The sequence below is a fragment of the Gopherus flavomarginatus genome, chromosome 8 (genome assembly GCF_025201925.1).
Source record: "Gopherus flavomarginatus isolate rGopFla2 chromosome 8, rGopFla2.mat.asm, whole genome shotgun sequence".
NCBI classification, from domain to species: Eukaryota; Metazoa; Chordata; order Testudines; family Testudinidae; genus Gopherus; species Gopherus flavomarginatus.
Window position 1 is genome coordinate 3,180,566 of NC_066624.1, and position 8,079 is coordinate 3,188,644.

Below are 8,079 nucleotides of genomic sequence, written 5' to 3' on the forward strand. Positions count from 1 at the left end.
TGGTAACAGCTCAGTCTCCTCGTGGTGGGGCTCCAAGACTTGGGGTTATGGGGGTGCAGCTGTCCCCCTGAGAATGGGTTACTGCTGGTCCCTGGCTCAGCCACAGGCTCTGCTCACTCGTGAGCCTTGGTAGACTAGGGAAACCTGTGCTGGTGTCACTATACGGAGGTAAGAACAACGGGGAGTCCTTGTGGCACCTTAGAGACTAACAAATTTATTTGGGCATAAGCTTTCGTGGGATAGGACCCACTTCATCAGATGCATAGAGTGAAAAATACAGTAGGAAGATCTATAGCTAGATAGATAGCTACACACATAGTAGATGAAAAGATGGGGGTTGCCTTACCAATCCTAATGAGACAATTCAATTAAAGAGGGCTATTATCAACAAGAGGAAGAATCACTTTTGTAGTTGTAATCAGGGTGTCCAATTTTAAACAGTTGACAAGAAGGTGTGAGTAACAGTAGGGGAAATTAGCGCTGAGAAATTAGTTTTAGTTCTTGTAATGACCCATCCACTCCCAGTCTTTGTTCAGGCTGAATTTGTTGGTGTTCAGTTTGCAAATTAATTCCAGTTTTGCAGTTTCTCATTGGAGTCTGTTTTTGAAGTTTTTTTGTTGAAGAATTGCCACTTTTGGGTCTGTTACTGAGTGTCCGGGGAGGTTGAAGTGTTTTCTGACTGGTAGTCGCCCTTGATCAATCTGGGCCTCAGAGTTCACCTTGTAACAGGACAGTGATACTGACTCATCCTGCCTGGGAGTCACTTGCTTCCTCACATGATGGCTGTATAAGGAGGAAGAGGGGCCTAGGGTCAGGCATGTGGCCTAACTGCACTGGGTTTTTATCTGACCCACTGTCTGCATCAACAGATCTGCTTATTGCAGCACCTAGTGTCCAAGTAACATCCAGAGGTAGCAGAGCTGACCCATGTGAGGTACCAAGAATCAGGAAATGAAATTGCGCTGTGACACAAAAGGGCCTGATATGATACATGTGCTACAAGGAGGACCACAACCTTAACCTATGGCAACCCTCCTCTGGCCTCTCACTGTCTCATCTTCTATCATGCATGTGACTTCTAACTGTAAGTCTGATCCTGAAGCAAGTTCTTTGTGGCTATGAGACAGGCTTTATAGTATAGTGCATGCTAGTCAGTGCAAACATCTTTTTTTTTTTAATAGATTATTAGGTTTGGAAGGGACCTCAAGAGATCATCTACAACCTCCTGCTCAAAGCAGGACCAATCCCCAAATGGCTCCCTCAAGGACTGAATTCACAACCCTGGGTTTAGCAGGCCAATACTCAAACCACTGCACTATCCCTCCCCCCGTATTTTACTGTCCTGTAAAGTGCCACGCATATGTGTGATGCTTTACAAGAAAGCATGTGTTCATACAATACATAGTATGAGGAGGCCAGGATCCTCACTAGGGCTCTTCTGCAATATACAAACCAGTGAATTATAAGATGTGATATTTTCAGCTTTTCCTAGAGACTTTTAGGTGCTCTTCACTTATTCCTGTAAAATGATGAAAGTCTTTTTTCCCCCGCAAATACGCAACATGGGGGAAAGGAATATAACAAAACAAAAGTGCAAGAAAGGAGAGATGGACAAAGAGGAGGATATTTGCTATGGGAGTGCCTGCTATAAAGGAGGAGTGCTGGAGGGGTCATGCAAGCAGCAGTGAAAAAGAGGCAATGTGCTCCTTGTTCAGGAGAGTTAATGCTGCTTACTGGAGGCTCTTCATTCTTCAGTCCCCCCTGAAGTACCATGTGGTCTAACATCACCTTCATTGTGCATACAGTCCACTGTTTCCCTGCATGTCACATTCTCCTTATGTGTTACATACTAACTTGTGCACAAGACAGAAATACAGAGAGAGCAAATGGGTAATAGTCACATCAGATGAGATATTTGGCAGATATTACATTTCATTTTGTCTGAGCTTGTTATATTCTGTACAGATTTGAATGGTTTTATAGTCCAAGCCTAAAATAAGAAATCTAGTAGCCAAACGAAAATAAAGTGTTTCCCTTTGCATTTTAAATTGATCAGAAGTGTTATTGTTATGTTCAGAGTTACCATGTAACTTTTCCACTGAGGACAAGATATGAAGTAGGCTGCCTTATGTCGACCTAAGTGTGTAGTGTAGACTGGGGCTTAGTCCCAAGATTAGAGAAATAAGGTGGGTGAGATAATATCTTTTATTGGAGCAGCTTCTGTACCTGCATCACACTTTCAAAAGATGGGCCTGGGAACTTAAATTCATAACTCTGCTGGACACTAAAAAATTGGATTTAATAGGCACTGGTTTTATGGCCCATTACAACTTGTAACACACCCTGCTACCTACTAACCCTCCATTGTCCAATGACTGCAGAGGTGTTAACTGCCCACTTTATTTTAAGGGGTGCCCAACAACATATCTGAAACCATTATGCTAAACATTCTGCCCTCTTATAATTAGCTTGGACAGCCTCGTTTCCTTTTCCAGACCTAAAGAAGAGCTCTGTGAAGCTGAAGAGGCTGTCCCTTCTGCCAACAGAAGTTGGTCCAATAAAAGATATTACCTCACCCACTATGTTTCTTTCATAAATATATTGGACGTGATTCTTTTTATTCTTTATGGCTGAGTCTGTAATCACCACATACAATATTCCTTGTACATTAATGGCACTACATTCTCTTACCCTGCTGTGTATCCTCCAAAAACAAAGTAGAGCTTTTTAACGTCATCCCACTTTCCCAGTACTCTCACTGAACCCCTCATAATACGTTCTGTCATGTTAAGTGGTTCTCAAAGTGTGGGTTAGGATCCCAAAGTGGGTCACGACCCCATTTTAATGAGGTTGCCAGGGCCAGCATTAGACTTGCTGGGACCGGTGCAGAAGCCTAAACCCACCCCAACCCCCAGGCCAGTGGGGTTCAAGCTTCAGCCCCCTTTCCCCTGTAGTAACTTTGTTGTCAGAAGTGGGTCGTGGTGCAATGAAGTTTGAGAATTGCTCTACATTCTTCATAAAGATCCTTTCTTTCCTGGGAACTCTCTTGCATTCCCATATCAAGGGATCAACTGGTTCTTTAATCTTACATGTGTTAATAACCCATCTTTGTGTCTATTCAGTAAATACAAATTATTATTCAACCCCAGTGACCAGTTAACAGTCTAATTATGGGCATCTCACTGATCCTTTCATAACTTTGGAGCCACGCATTATCCTCTATTTTGTGGCATACTTCATAGAATCTTCTTCCTCTTTTCTCCTTAGTCCACAATTCCTGTATTTAAAGGCTTTTTACCTAAACTTTAAAATTCCTGCTTACTCAAAGGAACCTTTATATCAATTTCTCCATTTTTAAAGCATTTTTTGTTTCTTTATTCACCACTTTACTATCAGGTATCACAGCATGTGCTGGAATCCATGCTAATACTATATTCACACCCTAATATACTAACTCTGTTGTCAAAAACAATATTTCATTTATTATATCACTCCTGCTTTCTGAGGTGCCCCTTTTAATTGCCAATATGCCTGATCATTAAGCTGAAAAGATAACAGCTGAGGTAGGCTGCATGTCCCTTATCTAGTTTAATGCTAACATTTTCCCTGCAAATTTAGCTGTCATAATGGCTACTATATTAAACATTTTGTTAGATGTCTTAACTCCAATCTCAGGAATGCAAAAGGCTGCTCATTCACTCTACCTGCTTTTCCACCTTTAGATTCATCTGCATATTTTCAGCAAAGGAGACTCTGTTTACCATATGTATATGATTCTCTGTGGCTCTGTAACTTTTGTAGTGCTTTACAGCAGTGCTAAGTGAATACAGAGTGAGCACAAAACACTATCTAATCAGAACAGTAATGGATTACACGCTATGCACTGGTATTATTGACTATGCAAAGGGCTGGAGAGAGAACCAGGTCCAATCAATGATGTTCCCAATATAACAGTATTTACTGTAAAAAGAACAGGAGTATTTATGGCACCTTAGAGGCTAACACATTTATTTGAGCATAAGCTTTCGTGGGCTACTACTTAGTCAAGAAAACAAAATTAAAGCATAGCTACCACCCCAGACATGGTGTAAACTGAACTTGGTTTAATTTAACAGATTTAAGTCATAAACTACAATATTACTTGTTACAAAGCTAAACGAGAAGCTTTGTTAAATGAGAAACTAAGCTTTATTAAAGCTCAGATACCTATAATTATGTTTAGGGTTCATTAAGAACACTACAATTTAAATTGCTGATCTTACAAGCACTTACTCATGCTACAGTCAGTGGGAGTACTCACATGTTTAAAGTTAAGCATACGCATAAGTACCTACAAGATCAGGGCCTTAATGCTTTCTGTTCTGTGCCGAATAGATGGATACATTCATGGCATAGTAACATCTGAACTAAAGGAAGACAACTCTAAAGGAAGAAATCAGCTTCTTATCTGTCAACAGGTAAAAACAAAAAATATATATTTTCTGATAAAAGGTGACTAATTTTAAGTATTTCTGATCCTAGAAACACTTTCCCCACTCCCCACCACCTACAACAAATCTCAGTTATAGCTCACTTGATTGCATCCATCCATACACACTCCTTACACTGTATTAGCAATGTTACTGACTAATAGAGCATCAATTTGTATCCAGACTTAGACTTTCCCAAAAGAAGATTTTATCAAGATGGGAAATCTTATTTTTTTATATGATACTTTAAGTCAACTTTGCAGCTTCATCCTCCCTTTCCCTCTGTTTTTCTCCCTCTCTGTCTTTTTCCACTGTAGCAAAAAATTATCCAACAAAAAATTTTTGTTATTCAGATGGCAAACAGCATGGCAATGCTTCCAACAGATGTCAATGCAAAAGGGTAGCTGTACTGTACTCAGTTTCAAATATGCATCCTACTACAATAGCTCTTTTAACATCACTTCCATCAATGGCTCTTTTACTAAAATGTCCATACAGCAAGATTCAGAATGAACAGAGCTTTGGTTTGATGGCAATGAAAGTTTTGGCTGTTCTGTGACTCGTTAACTAATCGTATTCGCATTTACAGAGCACAAGTTCAAATGGTCAGCTAAAATAAAAGGTTAATTGCTGTCTTCAGAGGAAGACCTTATTGTTCTTGTTGACCAATTGCTATAACACCTTCTGTAAAAAATTACTTTCAGTGGTAGAATACTATTTTCATCTCATTAAACTCTGTATTCAACTGGCTAGATAGTGTTGCATTGCACACTTATATGCCTTTGCTCCCCTGTGACAAATGATATCCCTTCTTCACATATCACTCTTGGTAAGCTTTGAGAATGTGGAATATAGATATATATATATTTTTAATCCTACTGCTCAAATATATGAAAAGGCTTTTTCCTATTGAAGCGCAAAACTGCTATTATAGGCACAGGCATGCTACTGTCTAGACGCTTGCTCAGGGGAGCAGGGGGTACAAGGTGCATCCTTACTCCTTGGCATATCCATAATGCCAGTAGCAGTGCAGGGGGAGGGTGGGAGAACTTTCCATAGGGCTGCTGTTGCTCTTTCTGGGCAGGTGGGTAGAGATGGGCAAGAAGAGGGCAGAGCCTCTCCCCCAGTGCACCCACCAGTACAGCTGAGTGGAGAGGGAAGGAATCTGTGCCAGGTATAGGGCTGGTGCAGATAATTTCCCCTTGGTGTAAGTGGACACCAGGGATGCTCAGTGAGGCAAAATCTGGTTCTGCACTGCCCTTTACTCAGGGCTTTTAGCAAAGTCACAATCTAGCTCAGTTGTCCCCAAATTATGGGGAGTGCCCCCTAGAGTGTCATGGAGAAATGTTCAGGGGGTGCGTGGCAGGGCCCGGGCCAGTCCCCACGATGGGAGCACCTCCCAGCCCTGTTCCCAGTCACACTCCATTCCACCCCCGGTCCCAGTCGCAGCACCATTCAACCCCTTACCCAACTCCCACCCCATTCAAAGCTCTCTCCAGCCCCAGCCCAGCTCTGTCCTCCCCACTCCACCCCCAGGACAGATCCACCTCTAGCCCCAGCTCCTCCTCTATCCCAGTTCCAACCCCAGCTCAGCCTTCAGCCCAAATTCTTCTGCTGAGCCAACTGTACTGTAATGGGGAGGGGGGCACAGACAGATTCCATTACTGGTAAGGGGGGGAGGCGTTAACAGGAATCGTTTGGGCACCACTGATAGCTCTTTATGGACATTTCTTTCCATACAGAAGGAGATGATGCGTGGCTTCTTGTTCTTCCTTGTGCACTAAGAGTAGCAAACTGGAAACTGAGAATATTTATCGGTATTAGTAAATCATCTATCACCATAGTATCTGAGCAGGATAAAAAATATTGCTACCTATGACTTTAAAAATCATAAAGCACCTATTAAGAACCAGACCCTGCTTGCCTTATTCAAGGATTCCCACTGATTTTCTATGTCCCTGCTCGTGTGAATAAGGCAAGTAGAATTTGACCCAAGAATGTGGCAAGTTTGATTCAATACCATCCGTTCATGCTTGAGTAGAAGAGCTATTTGTCACTTTCCTAGTGTCATCAGTGCAATACAGAAGAGTAGTTTAATATTCCTGCTCTTCAGAAAGTTAGCTGATAAGTGTGCCTTCTGCTGGCAATCAATAGTTCTTATATCCAAGCAATCTGTCTTTTGGTTTACTCACAATTAAGTATCATACTGAATATAAAATAATTATTGATTACTGCCAGGAAATATCATTACCAAATCCAACTCCAAACAAGAACAGATCGATGGCTCCAAGTGAACCAAATATAGTAAATGTCAATGCTTTGGGAGTTTTCCATCAATCTGTTCTGGCTGATCCACTAGGGAAGGAGCTTAATATGCCCCATACCACTCATAAACCTGATCATGGGGACAATAAGAGAATATTCATTATGTGTGCTCTGGGCAATGCTTTAGCAGGAGGTATGAAGTTCCACGCGTCCTGCAGGATACTAAGCAGTGCTTCATCAAGATCATCCTAAGAGCAATATAGGACATATTAAGCTCACAGGCTCTCTCACAGTCAGAGGCAGGAACCAGTCACAGAGAATGGGAGAGTGAATACAGTCAGGCTAGATTGCAGTAGCATCAATACAGTGTTTACTTGAGGCATAGCTACACTTGCAGATGTAGAGCGCTGGGAGTTAAACCAGACTTCGGAGAGCGCAGCAGGGAAAACGCTGCCGAGTGTTTACACTCTCAGCTGAAAGCGCGCTGGCATGGCCACATTAGCAGCTCTTGTAATGCCACAAAGAACAGTGCATTGGGGTAGCTATCCCAGCGTTCAAGTGGCTGCTACATTCTTTTCAAATGTGGGGGATGGGGTGGATTGTGTGTTGAGAGAGTGTGTTGTATTTATGTAGGGGGAGAGAGAGTGGGTTTCTGGGGGTGCTGAGAGTGTGTCAGCATGCTGTCATGTAAGTTCCCCTTCTGCCCCCGCCTCTCTCTCACACACTCACAGCAAGCAATATTCTACATTAATGGTTGCTTTGTCCCAGAGCAGACAAGCATGCCGGAAGTCAGAAATGGAGCTTTGAAAGGGGATATCTGCATTCCTACAGCCGATTCCACTTGACTTAAGGGGATTATGGGACGTTTGTGGAGGCCGATCAAAGTGCAGTAATGCAACACCTCATTCACAATGACGCTGGGGTGTTTCAGCCGAGGCGCAACAAGCGTTATGCTTCTCGTAGAGATGAATTACCAGGAGCACTCCAGCTGCAGAGTCCAGGCGCTCTAAGTGCCTTGCCAGTGTGGATGGGTCAGGAGTTAGGGCACTTGGGGCTGCTTTAATGCACTTTAACTTGCAAGTGTAGCCATGCCCTTGGTAAGTTATTTCTTGTTGAGAGATAAATAAACAAGTTATCCTAAAACCTACAAACAATTGAATTGAATATCCTTAGGGACAGGATTAGATATGCCAAAAAAAACCCCTAAACTTTTAAAAGAAAGCCAGTCAAAAATGTCCTGTAAGATAATTAAACTCGTTGGACTCAGTATGGTGTGAACTGAAGCAACCATAAAAGACTCACCCCTCTAAACAAGTGTCTTGTTGAATGGTCTCTCTCACAACAC